Raw genomic sequence first — 17,531 nt, forward strand, 5'->3', positions numbered from 1 at the left:
CTGTTATGTTTTTATCTAACAAATTAAATGTGTTACCAGGACATGGGATACACATCAGTGTAGATGACTGCTTCTGCTTAAAAAATATCCAGTGAGCTTGGGCACTATGTAAGTTCAATCATCTCCAGTATCTTGAAAACTCTGACCACGCCATGATTATGCTTGTTCGCCGCCATAAACCGAAAACTAGAACAGTCAAAGACGCAGACAGACTTCTGAGGCTGTTGGAAGGGTGAGGGACTGTCCTTCTGTGAAGATGTTTGTCTCCCTAAGATGATCATTGCGAGATACAGCAATGACAAACCATGGTGCACCAAGGAGCTGAGGGTTCTCAAAGCTGCTAATGACCAGGCATACAAGTCTGGGAACAGGAATGAATATTGAACTGCAAGGCAGCATTTTAATAAAGCTCTGAGAGTTGCAAAAGCCACTTATGAAGATCAGCTGGAGAAAGGCTTTATTGGTAACTGTCAGGCAGTGTGGAGTTTTCTGGAAATACCTACAAATTACAGGCAGAAGTGCTCCCAAACCTCATCTTCTCCCATTTCAAGCTAATCATCTAAATGAGTTTTATTGCCGGTTTGATAAGAACATCAGCCCCTGCTTCGACTCTGACCCTCTGCCATCTATACCAACAGTTCCCCTCTCTCCCTCGCAAAACCATTTCAGCGTCACTGAAGTCTGATTCACCTTATTCAACTTCCCTATCCCCCAGCCATTCCTCTCCGCTCCACCCTATACTTTCTGCGAAGCCATAGAAGGTACAAAACTTTTTCAGGAAACAGAATATTAGGAAAGAAGCTGGCCCTGATGGAGTCTCACCTGGTACTTTTAGATATTGTGCAGACCAGTTAGCTCCTCTTTTCACTGACATATTCAACACCTCCCTGCAACTGGGCAAAGTTCTGGACTGCTTTAAGGTAGCCACTATTCTTCCATTTCCCAAGAAGGATAAAATCTCTGAACTAAATGACTATAGGCCAGTTGCTTTGACCTCTGTTGTTATAAAAATATTCAAATGTCTTACGCTTTTCTACCTACAGTCCATCACTGACCTTCTCCTTGATCCACTTCAGTTCTCATATAGGGCAAGTTATTCAGTGGAGGATGCAGTTAATTTATGCCTCCACTATATATATACTTCATCACCTGGACTTGCCTAACACCTATGGGAGGGTCTTGTTTGTGGATTTCTGTTCAGCCTTCAATACCATTATTCCAGAGTTGGTTCAGATCACCTAATCTAGTTAGGTGTACCCTATGGTGTCTGCAAGTGGATTATGAGTTTCTTGACAAGTTGGAAGCAATACTTCCTAGGGCACTTATATATCAGATCCAATGTCAAACAGCATAAGCTCCCCCCAAAGCTGTGTTCTTTCATTCCTCCTGTTTTCACTTTATATATATGATTGTAGATCCATGGACAAATCTGTCAAAATCCTAAAGTTTGCAGATGACACAACTATTTTGGGTCTCATTTCCAATAATGATGAATGATAAGAATGATGTTGTTGTAACAACTTGGATGTCAATGCTATTAAAGAGGATTGATTTCCACCAACAAGTCAACAACTGTCCACCATTGCAAATCTATGGTTCATTCATTTAAATTCCTAGGGACTACTTTCACTAATATATTAAAACGGGACAAGCACATCACCTCCATCATCAATAAAGCCAAGCAGAGACTGTTCCTCCTTCACCAGCTTAAGAAGCTTGGCATATCAAGGAAAATAATTTTAGATTTTTACTCAGCCAATATTATGAGCAATGTGACCTCCTCCATCATTGTTTGGTTAACTTCTGCCTCCTCTCTTTGCAGCGGGTGATTTGTTTAGCTGAGAAAATCATTGGCTGTTGTCTCCCAACATTAAAGATCTGTTTATTGCAAGAGCAAAAACAGAGCAAGAACAATTGTAGCTGACTCTACCCACTCCAGCAGCCATTAGTTCATTAAATTGCCATCAAAGAGGAGGTACAGCTCTATTACGACCTAAACTTCATGCCATCAATGCAACTTCTTTCCTCAAATTATTCAGATTATAAATATACTTACACAGGGTTACTTCTAACTGTTTTTGCAACATATGACTGGTAACTCTGCTGTTTGTCTATTGCTCAGTTTGGACTATTTGACATCTTTATTACTTTGTATAGTTTTTCTATTTATTTGAGTTAACTATTGAAGTTTGTAAATGTTGTAGTTGTATAGTGATTTGCACAGTGTCAGGTTAATGGTTGAAATTGCATTGTCTTGAGTTGGTAATGCCTTGTATCCTATGTTTTCCACCTAACCACAGTAATTTCTGGTATGTTTCACATGTTAGCAATAATGTGATTCTGATTCTGATTTTAAATTAACTTCACTAAGATAAACAAGTGATAATGCATAGTAAAGCCATCACGAATTTGTAGTGTCACTTTTGTTAAGTCACATGCACAAAGATCAAGGTCATGTGACACATTTGTGCTGTGTGTACAAAAAAAATCAAAACAGTAAGAAAAGCAATTTTTCAAATGAGAAATAACCTCCAAAAAATTAACCTTAAAGTCAAAAATTTGAAAATTCAGTACACAAAACCACATGTACAAACAGTGTGAGATCAAAAACAATGAAACACTTCACAACATAACAGAACACAGGGAAAAATCATTTAAACTAACAAGAACTCAAAGAAGAGAATTAACAATCACAAAACAACCACAAAAATGCTTAAAGGGAACATTTTAGAAGAATACAGAAAAAAATGTCAAGAAAAACGGAATCCCTATGACCCCAAAACAAGACTTATGGCAAATCATGACAAAAAATGGACAGAACAAGTTATAATTTTGCCTCTCGTGTGCAAAACATTTATCTCTAAACTTTTGAAATCACACAGACATAGTTTAAGAAGAAGTTGTTCTGTGATGGATTAGGGCTTTGCTCATGCACAGTTGGTTTGCCTGCTCTTGTCACACCTACAACTGCTTAAGGTAATAGCTCAGGGTCAACTGATCAAGTGTCATTGAAGAACTTCATTCATTCATTCACCCATTTTCCAAATCCACTTTGTGCAGCACCTGTTCTTACATCATTAGGTGCACTGTAACAGCCAATTTTTGGACAGGACACCTGACCATTAAAGGGCAGATACGCCCACATGCAGGGCCAGTTTAAGACCGGATACATCTCTGAACCCACCAGGATATGGGACGCACCTCTATACAATGAGTGACCAGGAAAAAGAAGCAAACCTTGCAACAGCAACACTGAACCACCCATTAAAATACTGTGTTAACCAGTCTGTATCATTTTTTGGGGGTGTTGATGGTATATAAGTAGTCGTCTGCCTAGGTAGACATAGAAAGTGAGTGGTGAAGGGGGCAATTATAAAATAAAATTGTGATAAGAATATACAGTACATAAGATACAGAAAAGAACTAATTATTAAATGTCAGGCACTGTTCCAAGTTAGCAGCAGTTTTCAGTTTGACATTAAAGTTCTTATGTTAATCAGAAGAAAAAAGATAATTAACTCTTATAAGATTCCTTGAAGGGCAGCATGGCTATCACTAGTGTCTCATGAGTGCAGAGTTTGAGGGTCCAATCTTGTGTGCATGTGATTTCTGGAGACTCTGAAGTTCCACCTGCTTTTCAAAAGATGTGGTGTCGTCCCTATCATATGGGCAAACTAGATGGTAGTCTAGGATAGCAAAGATTTTGGAGGGGTGTCATTTTGTGAACTATCACAGATGTAACTATAAAACACTCTGAGGCAACACAATACAAAGGCCACCCCTAAAATCCATGCTCTTTGATAAATTAACGGTGTAACATCATACTCAAAATACCATGGGGGACCCCCCACTCTACCAGAGATGAAAGCATAGAGATTAGGGCAGCAAAAAAACTAGAGCCAGCCATTCAAAGAAGTGTGTGTTACACTAACTGGACTTACTTATCTTGTACCATGTGGATGGACTGGTGCCCTCTACATGGAGGGATGCTTTCTTGCACTAAGTTGTGTTGGTATAGGCTCCCCATGACACTACAGAGGATTAAGAGGGTCAGAGAATGTTATATCATATGTCAGACGTGTGGCATGGTAGCGTTTGTGATTTAGTTTGATACTGGCACTAACTTTTGTTCTGTCTGTCTCCTTAGAATGGAAGAGGAGAAAAACCTTGGAAGACTGTTGAGGTCACTTCCTTTGTCCATGAAGCCACACCCTTTCCAGTGTCCACCTTGTATAAACGAAGCCCTCACCAGAAGTCGGCATTTATTTGCAGACCAGATTCTAAAGATGTTTTTTCCATACACATTGCTATGCCAGTCTTTTGTTCATCATGGTTTTGTTTTGTTTTCATCATCCCTTGAACATCAGAATTAAATGGCACTTCCTGAAGGACCCATCTTATTTCTTTATCTTTATTATTCATCTTACTCATTTCGTTATTGTTCTTGTTTCATTTTACACATTATGCATAATAGGGGGATTACTGTATTCGTATAGTCACTGTATTAAAACTGATAATTTAAAATTTACCAATAAAATAATGAAGAATCTATCAATCCACTATTTCCGTTGTCACTGAGTAGCACGCAAGAAAATAAAATTGATTAGATGTGAGTGTGAAGTTGTGATGAGAATAAGAATATAAATAAGTCTTAAATGAATAAGTAGAACACACATTTGTATTTTCACCCTTTAGTATGTTATACTGTTTTAACAGCCTTTTCCCCTCTATAATCTCCCCCTTTGTCCCAGAACGGGTCACTTCACTATAAGGGCTTATGCGCCATTTATCAAACTCAAAGTAAAATTTAAACTGCTATAAGTATGTCTTAGGATCTTGGTATATCGATTCTGAACTCGTAGCCCCCCTCGATTGTCATGCGGAGCTTTTTGCAGCAGTGTCTCTGTTGCCAGCAAATAGAGTGCTGCGTCAGGCTCTTTCTTGTCCTGGGATGCAGAGGAGCTGCCTTTTAGGAAGCACTGCACTGCCTGAATGTATTGCAGAGGTGATGGTGTTCTTTCTTCTTCAGGCTAACGTCAGCATTTTGCCAAAGATAGCGTGCTTGTGGACAACAGGCTCGCTGAGTGCTTACTTTGAATAAGTGAGCTTCCCAAAATGCGCAGTTGGCCAGGCTGCAGACACTCATTCACCCTTAACTCTCTTGTTCATCTTACTGTGCACTGCATAGGAGGCATCCGTATTTCACAGGGTGACATTAACATTGTCTTTGAAAAACACTCTAGTAAAGTAAAAGTCACTGAAATAAAGCCACATGAGACGTTCGCTGAAGTGTTTGCCTGATGAGGAGGTGGGACCTTGCTCATCCATCTTCTTGGTTATGTGACTATCAAATAATGGAAAGTGTTTACTTATAAAGCTTTACTATATCAAATATTTCTAATATGTTGATTCCTGCTTTGTGCCCAATGCTACTTGGGTAAACTCCAGTCCCCAAAGACCATAAAAATGGACTAGACAGATTCAGTAAGCTACAGAAAATTCCAACAAGCGAGTAAAGTATAAATTCTTTAGGGTTAATACTCTTCTTTACTGTATGTTATATGATCTTTTCTTGTAACAGATACGTCTGTGTTTTCTTGTTCTAACAGTCTGTTGAGCCATGTTTATTTAATTTTTGTTACTCTGTCATGAATATATAATTTGTGGTCCACTGTTGAGATCTGTGATTAGTATTTTTAATTCTCTCTTTGGTGCACTGTGAGTTAATTCATTTTTCCTCTAATGGTTGCTATGGTATTTGAGTATTTGTATTGAGACTGTATGGCTAAAACATGAATACTGAATGCTGCAGTACTAGAACGCACTGTCCATAAAAGAAGAATACAATGGCCAGGGCATGAGAAAAGATTTGGTTTCCTTCACAGAAGTGTAAGAAATGACAACTAAGAAGAGCCATGTGAGGCACAGCAAAGGCTGCCTTGTGTAATGCTGGTATCCACAATTCCATTTGCAGATCAATAACCATAAAACACTAACAATCCTTGCATGCATGCTAATAACAATTTTTACAAAACAAGTGAAATAGGTCATTGACAACCTTTTTTATACTCATCTCCTCAACCAGTGACTCCTGCCTATCATCCTATTTTTATGTGTTTTCAGCTCGAAATACTGCCCACAACATCAAAATCAATTCCTCATACTCCAAAAACTGACAATGCTTGCTGACTGATCGTGACATTGACACAGTGTGTGACAACTTGGACTTGTTTGTCACTATCAGGGTCTCATTTTGAGGAAGAAACCATGCTGCTCAAACACAACACTTGAGCTCTCATGTTTAAAATATGATTTTCCTCAACCATTCTCTGTGTTATTAGTTCCATTTATCTCCACAGAAAGGATTTTAAAACAAAAATAATTGTCCCAGTTCTGAACAGAATAATAAAAGAAAATTGCTGCCACTGTTAAATTTAAATTTTTTCTGAAATGTAATCTCAACTCTATTAAGGCTTTGAATATTGGAGAATTTATTGGTATAGTTCTTTTATTTCTGTAACTTCTGTGACTAAATTTCACATCATCATTTTTTTAAAAATTGGAATACTGCCATTCTATGTCATCTTATGTATTGACTCATCACTAGGGGGCGTGGCTTGTGATGTCACTAGAGTGACAGTATAAAGATCACTGTTGCAGGACCTTTCATTACCCAAGATTTGTGGGTGGCTTTATGAAACTTTCAATTAGGGCTACATTTTCTTACTTCTGAATTCAGCTAAAAGTTTCTGGTTAGCGTTTAGGATTTGGGATTTTTAATTTAGGACTGAGTTAATGGCTTAACCCTGTTAGTTTCTGACAAACATTTCAACTCCCCCTCCTTTCATTAATCACCCTGATGGCTTGCTACACAAAACATTCTTGTTAAAATCTTTTGTTTATTACATCATGATCACCATCCATTAAAGCTATAAAAGCAAATCCATCTGTGTGGTTGGATCATGTTTTGCACTGTTATTACTGTCTTACTGACCATTAGTCTAAGCGAACCTCACTGAATTTCCTTCGCTTCAAGCTTGTAAAAAACATGGAAATGTTCAGGAATCTCACCGAACATGGGCTAAATACATTTAAGTCAATGGGAAAAAAGAAACTAAACTAGATTTGAGTTGATTATAATGGTGCAATGGCCTTTTAATTGTGGCTAGGGGATTGTTTGCCAACTATCCTAGACCAATTTTTGTGGCCAAAAATGTGACCTGAGCCGTGAGGCAGCAGTGCTAACCATTATATCTCTCCGAGATTAAATTATGTCATCGATCAGGCTGTGCTGTCGCTTTCTACAGCTGGTTCAGTAACAGAGAAAACACACTTTCACACAGACAGCAGTCAGAGAAATTCTGGATCAACTGTAGTCATGCACAAGTCTTATGGTAATAAAAGCCACAGGGAAAAATTTGGCGAACAAGGTCACCAGTGAAGCCAGTAAATATGCTGCAAATATCAACATTACTGATCATGTGATTATGGGTTCAATCCTTAAGTGATATTAATCTACATAATGTATAAATAACGACAAAATCTTGGTCACTGGTCTTTCAAGGAGGTTGAAAATCAGTTATGTGTGTTTCGTGCTATCGTGCTTGCACATTTCATTTCACAGAAACTTTCCTCTCCATTAACAGAGTGTACTTCCTTCACTTTGCTCCTAATCCAATAATCACTTCCTTTTGATTTTTCCTGCATGTTAGGTCTTTTCTACATGAATACACACTTGTTATCATGATGACTTACGGTATAAGAAAGATGTCCCATGTGAAGCCCAAAATATGATACACAGTGTGGCCCATCAGGTATTCATCTAAATGACCAAAATTATAAATGTCACTATGAAAGTACAAGCAAATGTGTGTGAAATGTCTTAGTGAAGATGATTTTTAAAAACAGCAGAGAATAAAAAAATAAAGATACAATAAAGCTTAAAAACAAGAGAATAAAAATAAAGGTACAATAAACTTTAAAAACATTGATCCTTGCATTTTGTTCATCATTGCCTAAACCAAACCATTATAATATAGCTAACACTGAGCTGCACTATTTTACTGAAAAAAATCAATAATACAAAAAACTATTTGATTATAGAAATCAATGTTAGGCATTTATTGGTTTGCGGGTTGGAAAATTTGTGAAGGCAGTGGAACAGAGAAAAGGCTAAAATCAGAGCAGTTACAGGAAACATGCAAGATGCTGAATTCAAATCTGGAATTGCACTGGCTAAATTGAATGTGTTTTGGGTCTGGGCACAAGTTGAAACGTGAAGATTCATAAAAATAAGTGAGAATAAGCATCTATTGGAATTTAAAAAATGTCGCTGTGGCTGCAAAGGCAGCAAAAAAATTTGCAGCAAGCAAAGGATTATGTAATCCTTTGGTTTTGATTTGAACATACCATACAAGTAGCTTGGAAAGATTACCTGATTGTGCGATGCTTGTTAACAAAAAGAAACAAAACATTTATTATGGTGCTTCTTCTTGACATAACAAAAAGGGAAATAACTAAATCAGTAATGCCTTTAGGTTCAAAGACAGTTCTCCTAAGGATGCTAAGTGAATTGATTAAGGATTAACAAGTGAGTAGGTTCACTGCAGCTTTCCTTTTAAAACAATTCTCTTTGTTTTGTGTGGTATCCACTCTCTCTCCATGTCCTACTTTCATTAAAAAACTAATGACAAACAAGCTGACCATCTCAGCTACCAGATGAGTTGTGCACTCTAGGAGGGATCTGCAGTCCCTGAAGGAGGCCCAGCAACCTCAGGAACAACATCTCAACTCCACATTGGAGGCTCTGGAAATCACAGTAAGGCTCAACCACCATGAAGTGCCAAAGCTGCATGCTGTACAGCTATGTTATATGGGTTGGTGACGATGGCACTGACCAAAAACAGGAGACAAAGTTGGAGGTGGCAGAGTTAAAGATGCTAAGATTTGCATTGGGTGAGACAAGGATGGACAGGATTAGAAATGAGTACATTAGGGGGTCAGCTCAGGTTGGAAGGTTTGGAGACAAAGTCAGAGAGGCGAGATTGCGTTGGTTTGGACATGTGCAGAGGAGAGATGCTGAGTATATTGGGAAAAGGATGTTAAGGATAGAGCTGCCAGGCAAGAGGAGAAGAGGAAAGCCTAAGAGAAAGTTTATGGATGTGGTGAGAGAGGACATGCAGGTGATGGGTATAACAGAACAAGATACAGAGGACAGGAAGATATGGAAAAAAGATGATCCACTGTGGCAACCCCTAACAGGAGCAACCAAAAGAAAAAGAAGAAGAAGATATATACATATACATATTACATATATATATCCTTTATAAATTAGGCAATAAATTTACATGGTGTAGATGAATTCCCTGGGATGGATTGGTGTCACATGCAGGATGGGTCCTTGTTTTCCATCCTGCAATGCTGGGATGGTCTATGACTCCCCCCAGCCCTGAAAGTAGATTATGTAGGAACAGTAAAATGAAGGATGTATAGAGTGAAGAACACAGCAAAATTCAAGTTTTCTGACCTCATCATATTTGTCATGCATCCCAGGCTGGAGTGTGCACATTCCAAAATTCCAGGTTCCTTAGCAATTCCTTAGTTCCTCTCGTATCATTTATTGTGACTCTGTTGCTGGTACTACAAAAAGGAACATACTGTAACAGGCAGCAAGCGTCAACTCTTTAAGCCTATTGTAAGTCCCATAATGGGTGGACAGGAGTCCCAACTGGGATGGAGTGCAGTGTGCCTCACCCAGCCGGGTGGATATTACATGGGAATCATGTGGATGGAGGTGCAGCCTGGCTGGGTTGGTTTCTGGTCTTAATTCCAGTCAGGAGGAGGAGAAGGAGGTTGGGAGCATGCACTGATCCCAGTCAGCAAGTCCGAATAATGGATGAACTGGGGAAATCTGAATAAAATATACAGTTTAGAAGCAAGACCTGTTCAATGACTGAAATCGGCTGGACTGGAGACAGACTGAGGTGGAAGAAGTGTTGCTTATAAGAGAGAGAGGATGCGGCCATAATCAGTAAATAGAAGTGTAGCAGGCAGGTGTGGAATTGAAGGAAATGTTGTGACTGTTTGAAATAAGGGCGGCACGGTGGCGCAGTGGGTAGCGCTGCTGCCTCGCAGTTAGGAGACCCGGGTTTGCTTTCCGGGTCCTCCCTGCATGGAGTTTGCATGTTCTCCCTGTGTCTGCGTGGGTTTCCTCCCACAGTCCAAAGACATGCAGGTTAGGTGCATTGGCGACTCTAAATTGTCCCTAGTGTGTGCTTGGTGTATGTGTGTGTACCCTGTGGTGGGTTGGTGCCCTGCCTTGGCTGGGATTGGCACCAGCAGACCCCCGTGACCCTGTACTTAGGATATAGCAGGTTGGATAATGGATGGATGTTTGAAATAAATTTAGATGGTGTGCTTCAAGATGGTAGTTTCTGAGCTATGTCTCATGTATCTAAGTGTATTGATTTAGTAGCACTAATGTCAGTTAGTAGCCTTGATTGTTACAAATAAATGCTGACTAACATATGTCAGCAATTCAAAAGTCACTTTGCCCTGATGACAGTCACCTTGCACTCACACTTGGGGAGCACTGGTGCTCCCCAAACCACCCTTTGAAAATCACTGGTGTACATTGTGTTCTACGTTGTACTTGGGTGAACAGTAATTCAGAACCTGAGTTCTTAAAATGAGAGCGCATTCAGTTTTATAAGCTTGCTTGTTTAGCATAAGCTGACATATTCCCATATCTCACCTTGTTGGCATCTGACAAAGTTTTTCCGAAAGTTGTAAAAGGCATCTTAAAAACCTGCCTATTGAATGTGTCAAATTAATAGCTTAGTTACAGTGAATTGAATGTCAGGTGTCTTAGTTTTCATGCCTAATGTAGTAAAACATAGCTTCAGGATATCCATATACTGTAGTTCAAACAGATATTTATTGAGCATACTATCACTATCTACAATGCATTGTTCCCCATGCAAAATGCCACCTGTTTATAAATTGCAGAACCCTCGATTTACTCTGTGCATCCATCTATTTAGCATTCAGCATCTATTGAATATGTGTCAAATTACATTCAATAGAAAGATTATGGGCCTGAGTGGAATTTCTGTGGCCACAATAAGAAAACAGGAGTGGATCAGGAATGTATGGAATTAAAGCTAAAGCTGTTACCAGATTACATCTGGAGACAAGAAATTCAAATGTAATTCACATGTTGCCAGAGTTACTGGGCTGGCATCCTGTCCAAAAATGTTCTCCCGTGCACTACGGGATGCTGGAATAGGCACTGAATCTCCTACCCCATGACCCCGTGTTGAGAAGATAAAGGAAGGCTGGCAGTAGTGTAGAAGGAATAATGACATTCAAAGCTTCATGAAATAAAGGAAAAAAAGAAGATAATGGGCATTTTTTCCCACTTGAATTCTGACTTAAAAAGGTAGGACGTTGCTGGTTATGTAACATGTAGGTGCTGTAGGTTCCCACTTGCATGAGTAGGCAAAGTGAATGGGGGCTTACATGAAGTGAAATTGTACAGCTTGGCTGCCTCGCTCACGCTGTGTGGGAGTGACCCACGGCACAGGGCTTGCAAGACTATGAATGCCTACAGATGCCTTTGTGCCTCTGTGTGTGTGCTTGTGGGTGGGCGGGTGTTTGCCTGTGTATTCCTCTCTGCCAGCCTGCACTTATATCCACAGAAATTATTTGCAGGCTGAGGCTGTCGCCAGTGAAAAAAAAAATAAATGAAAGTACAATTTAGACATTTTGAACAGAATAACAATAGATGACTTGTCCGTGAAGTTCATTCTCTGGGTTATAACTCAGCCCACTGAACACTCTGACTCATTGTCAAGAAGGCCAAAATGTTTGGTTTAAAACATGAGTGAAGCAGCACAGAAAGGGATTCTAAGATGAAGAATAATAACACCAATGAAATAAAAAGGCCTGGTGATGGAGTGAGTGAGCGAGTGAGAAGAAGCCATAGTTATCCTGACCCCAGGGCTGGTTTTGTGTTTGTGCCTACTGTTGTCAGGACAGGCTCTGGCTCCCCATGTCTATGACCAGACTAAATGAATTAATGGATGATGGGCACAGAGCACAAATTCAGTCACGGCATTGTGAAACATTCACCAAGTTACTGTTTACCTCTTCTTTGGGTTGACTCCACTTATCACTTTCAGTATCTGTTTAGTCAAATTTAGAGCCACCAAGGGCTGCTCTACAAGTACATTACTTTTACTTCTACATGTGTTTGGGAGACTTTGCACAACAACACTTCTTCTTGCCTTGAGGATGTTCACCCTACAACAGAGGTGTCAAACTCAATTTTACTGACGGCCAAAAATAACATTTTAAACAACCAAGGCGGCCCGTAATACTTAAACAAACAACTACTGCCGCATTGTCTTTACAAACAAGACGCACAAGTATGTCTCTACTCATCACCATTGTATATTTTCCTTCTTGTCCCTCTAGAAGCTGCCTTGCTCTTTTATCAGCTTTTCTTTTCTTGTACATTGCAGCACGTTAGGAAAGCTATGAGCAGCCATGGGACTGAAATCAGCACTGAGTGAAAAAATTACGTCAGCACATAAAGTCGAGTGAGAACAGCAGTCCGGCCACATGTAAAAATACGTAACTAAAGCAATGTACATCTGTTTACACCTACATTAATAAGCATCACAATTAGTTGCCACTTAAAAACATCGAAATAAAATGGGTGTAATGGCACCACACTGGATCACACAGACTGCATACAGAGTTGGTCAGAAATGGGCAGTGCCCACATTTTAGCACAACTGGAAGTGCAAATGTGTTTTCAGTTTGCAAACAACAATCAAGTCAGCAGAAAGACAATACAACTGTGCAGGTTAGTGGAGTGGCAGTGGTCAGGTAAGCCACAGAAGAGTGGTCAGCCCAGACCCCTGTACAGATGTAAAGGTGAGTGGAGTGGCAGCAATGGCATATGTTTCATTCATAAGACTGTCACACCTTTGGCATCATGTTAAAACAATTTTCTTTTCGGCAGTGTGGCATAACACCCACTTTTCACATTTTCTTGTTGTGTCACTTTCATTCTAACTACAGGATAGTATAGTAACTGCGCAGATAAACGTGAGTGGGCATTGAAGATGTATTTTAATGCCAGGCGTAAATGTACTGTAATACAGCTAAATTACAGATGAATGCAATCTATGTATGAAATACATGATAATGAGGTCTTTAAGAAAAATAACTGTTGTCACAATCTGTATGTAACATGTTTTCAACACTGATGAAGTGAGCTCCTGTAAAAAGCTTCTGTGTGTCTTCAGTTGGACAACCCTGGAGTGCAACATATTGATAAGAAAGTGGAAGTGCCTTTACTTGAATTTTGTTGACTGCATCACAACTCTTATTGGTCTGTTGAGAGGCAAGAGGAGAAAAACGAGTACCCAGAATAAATGTTTGCTTCATTTGAGGTAGGTGAGCTTCATGAGATAAACATATCAACATCACACTAGAAAGGAAAAATATGATCAGGTGAAGATGAGTGTAAAGAGTGTAGAAGAGGGAACGGCAGGCCAGTTGCTCCTCTTGGGGACAACAAGGGGGTCAGTAAGTGCTAGTTGTTGTTAAATGTATGTTCTCAATTAGCACAAAAGAACATAAGATGTTTGACAGATGAGAGGAGACAATTCAGTACATTATGCTTGTTTGTTTAGCTAATAGCTATAAATGGCTAAAAGTTGTCAAGGATTCTGCGTCAACTACATGGCTTGGTAGTTTATTCCAGATTGCCACAACTCTTGTGAAAAATTCTTTTCCCTCTTCAATTTCATAGTTATTGGACTCCTTGTTGGGGATGATGGACTTATCAGTACGATACTCTGCCTCACCATCAAAGCTAACAGATTGTATAAATCATCCAAACTTGTCACAATACACCTGAAAATTACAAACTTCAACTGACTTATACTGCATGTTAAGTCTTCAAGCTGTCCCTTGACTTTCATGCTAGATAGAAAAGGTGGTCATGAAAAACTGAGTTACATTATCTCCTTTTCTAAATTTTGCCTCCTAATCATTAACTGGATGTAATTAAAAATCTGAAATTCTCCTAAAATGAACACTTTTAAAAGAATTTTACTTCAGAAGGAAGTCTTCCCTTCTATTTGTAAATAAAGAGTGACATGTGGCTCAATTTGTAATATTACTGCTGCCACACTACACAAAGCAGTAGCACAGCATTACAACAACAATAGAACAGAAAGGTGAAGGCAATCATAATATTGGCAAGTGAATTCCAGCAAAAATTAGACATGAAATTACAATAAAAACAATGTTTACATAGCTAATAAATAAAAGTGATAACACCACATGAATTATGATCAGGTTCTGATATGCTTGAGATGCCAGGTCATTGCCAAGTACACTCAATAACACACCCACTCCCATTTACTCCAGTCACTTTACTGTTGCCACTTAAACTGACCAGTAGCTTTTTGGAATGTGGAAGGAAAACTTGGATACCCAGAGGAAAAAGAGACAAATGTACAAAATTCACATTTAATGTGATCAGGAAAGGATCTGAACTGGTGGTGTGAGGCAACAGCACCACTGCACTGCATAGGTGTGGAAATACACTGATTTTCAAACCAATAAAATTAGGCCAGAATTAAGAATCCTGCTTAGACTTATTTCCTCCCTGTAGAAAGTGTTAAAATATAGTCCAAAGGGAGGATTAGTCTGGTAGTAGTTCAGTACAAATCATGACTGCTCAAAAGAGTTTCAAACAGCCACTCTCTTTCAACGTTCTGCAATTCTCTCCCTGTGATCGACAGATAGATAGATAGATAGATAGATAGATAGATAGATAGATAGATAGATAGATAGATAGATAGATAGATAGATAGATAGATAGATAGATAGATAGATAGATAGATAGATAGATAGATAGATAGATAGAACACTCAATTATTTGCTTCCATTTGCTCATCGATAGTTACTTGGTTCTTTCCCACAAAAAGCTTCTGCAAGAGTCTGCTACAGAAATACAAAGGTATAAATTCAAACATTGTAGAATATTTTTCAATATAATGTTATGACACCTCTGAGATATTCTGACTACAGTCTTTTAATGAAGCATCTTTTGGGTCTTCCAAGGTTTCAGATAACAATGACCGACTACCTAGCAGACATATGAAATCTTAATTTCTTTTCTGTAGTCCTATATTGTAAGTGCCTGCTACAAGGTGACAGTGACATCATGACCCTCAAAGTTAAAATTCTAAATGGTTACAGAGTATCCCTTTGACTTGAATGGTTACAGACCTGCTTTTCACTTTTGCTGGGAGAGTAAGACCCAGATTTGTACCTGTGCGTCAGTTCTTGTAATTAGAGTGTACAATTACCTTTGATCCACGTTCACTGGATCCCATCCAAATCCATGTAAAGTACTGTAAGGGCTGTAAAATCCCAGAAAGGCTCCAGGTGAAAAGGGATAGTATTGCATATAATTCCCTATCAATATAACATCATATGGTTGTGCTACAACCATATAGATTCCATCAAATAAAATGCAGTTATTATTACTTTATATTATTTTATCCATAAGTTTGAAATGCTTCTCCTTCATAATGAAAGGGCTGAAACCAGCCTTTGATTAATTATAGGAAAAAAGAAGGGTGCTATAATAAAATAAAACACTAGGAGGTGGACTGCTAGCATTGGATGTCAAAAATGACTTTTTCGAAAATGACAGATGACAGAGTGAATGTGTCTAGAGTGGGCTGGAGTCGTGTTCTGGACACTGACAAACACCAAAAGGTCAGCCATAACCTTCAATGTTTCTTTTTTCAATCTGTTTCTTTAACTTTTTTTCATTTCAGGATGTTGGATGTGTTACTGAACGTTTTAAGCACAAGGCAGGACCAGACACAGAAGAAGCTCTGCTCCACTGTAAGCCACACTCCATCAAACTAGGAGAGTGAATGAAGAGTGAGTGATTAACTGATGTGCATAGACACAAGATGTGGGAAGAGGTAAGGCATAAATAAACACCGGGAGAAAGTGTCATCTATACACAAACAGGAAGGCAAGTCATGTATTTACTATAAATACATATTGTGTAATCTACCACTGATATAGGATATGAAATAGACAGCCATGTACAGTATGTGGACTGTCTCTGCATCCTCAATGCCACCAATACCCTTGCTTTATTTTGTTTTATCAGACTTACTGCTACTGCTACCTAGAAGGTGGAAAAAGAGTCTCTTGTGGTTGTTGAGTTACTCTGTTGTGTTAACAAAGGTTAGTGATAATCATAGATATGTCAGGACATCAAGAAAAAGTAGTGCAATATTCTCTTTCTGCCACCTTTGAGAATATGGTAAAATGATAGGCCTGCTTTTGCTAATCCCCCCATGCACATTAATTTCACTTTGAGTGCAAACATGCTACACTAAAGCTACACCAAAACGGGAGTTGATATGACATCTCCTGATAGACTCCACTGTCTGAGGTTAAGTCAAAGAACATTATGCGTTATGTGCCCCTAGTTTTTTAGCTCAGTGCTGGGAAGGAGATACGCTTAGTGCTCTGAGATTTCCTGATTTAATCCCCATGTCTCCCTCTGGCAATTTCAGGTCGAGCAAGCGTTGTCATGCAGAAATTCCATATGCGCCAATGTGTGCCTTCAGGGAAAGAAGCTGATAGACGTCTGGCAGAAGTGAACTATTGTTCACACCTTTCCCAGGCATAATGCAATTTCCCAGCTGCATTATTTAACGCTTTAGCTTATTCTTTTTTTCAGTTTTAATGGATCAATAAGATCAGATCCATCTTGGCAAAGGTAAATTGCAACTCAAGGTTAGCTCGGCAAAAATAACATATTGAAGAAGGTAAGCAAAAACATGTTTCTTGTTTTTCATTCCTTTTTTGCAGTAACAAATATCAGGTTGCCACACCTTGGCGCCACTTGAGAACCTGAATAAAATGGCCACCGATGCTATTTTTTTTCCTGTGAAAGTGAGTGAGGCGGCCACACCCACATGTAAGGGAGGGGCAGCAGAGGGAGTCTCGACAGTACTAATGAAGCAGCCAACGCCTATGTGGCCTGTCAGAGCCTGAATAAACAATGCAGTCGCCACGGCTATCATGTGAGGCCACTGCCCTTCTTAACCATTTCAGGCTGCAATTGTACTATATAAATAATAAACTGTACTATATGAATAGTAAATTACACTATACAGAAATATATTTCCTCCACCTCTAAAGCACTGACGGCTCCTTTATACTTGTCAGGGAGCTCCTGCTATAACGCACCACCCAAACTTGATCATCTTCTCTTTACATTTTGCATCATTTTAATGACCTAAAAAGTTTTATGCATTGCCGCCTTGTGGCACCTTGACACACTGCAACACTGACCCCAAATTTTCTCTGGAAAGGCCAGATTGCCACGATTGTGTTCAATATTTCTATCTCACTGCCTTCCCATACCAGAGAAGTTTTTTTAAAATCTTTCTATTCCTAAAACTTGAAAA

Source organism: Erpetoichthys calabaricus, chromosome 3 (assembly GCF_900747795.2).
Source record: "Erpetoichthys calabaricus chromosome 3, fErpCal1.3, whole genome shotgun sequence".
In the NCBI taxonomy this organism is placed as follows: domain Eukaryota; kingdom Metazoa; phylum Chordata; class Cladistia; order Polypteriformes; family Polypteridae; genus Erpetoichthys; species Erpetoichthys calabaricus.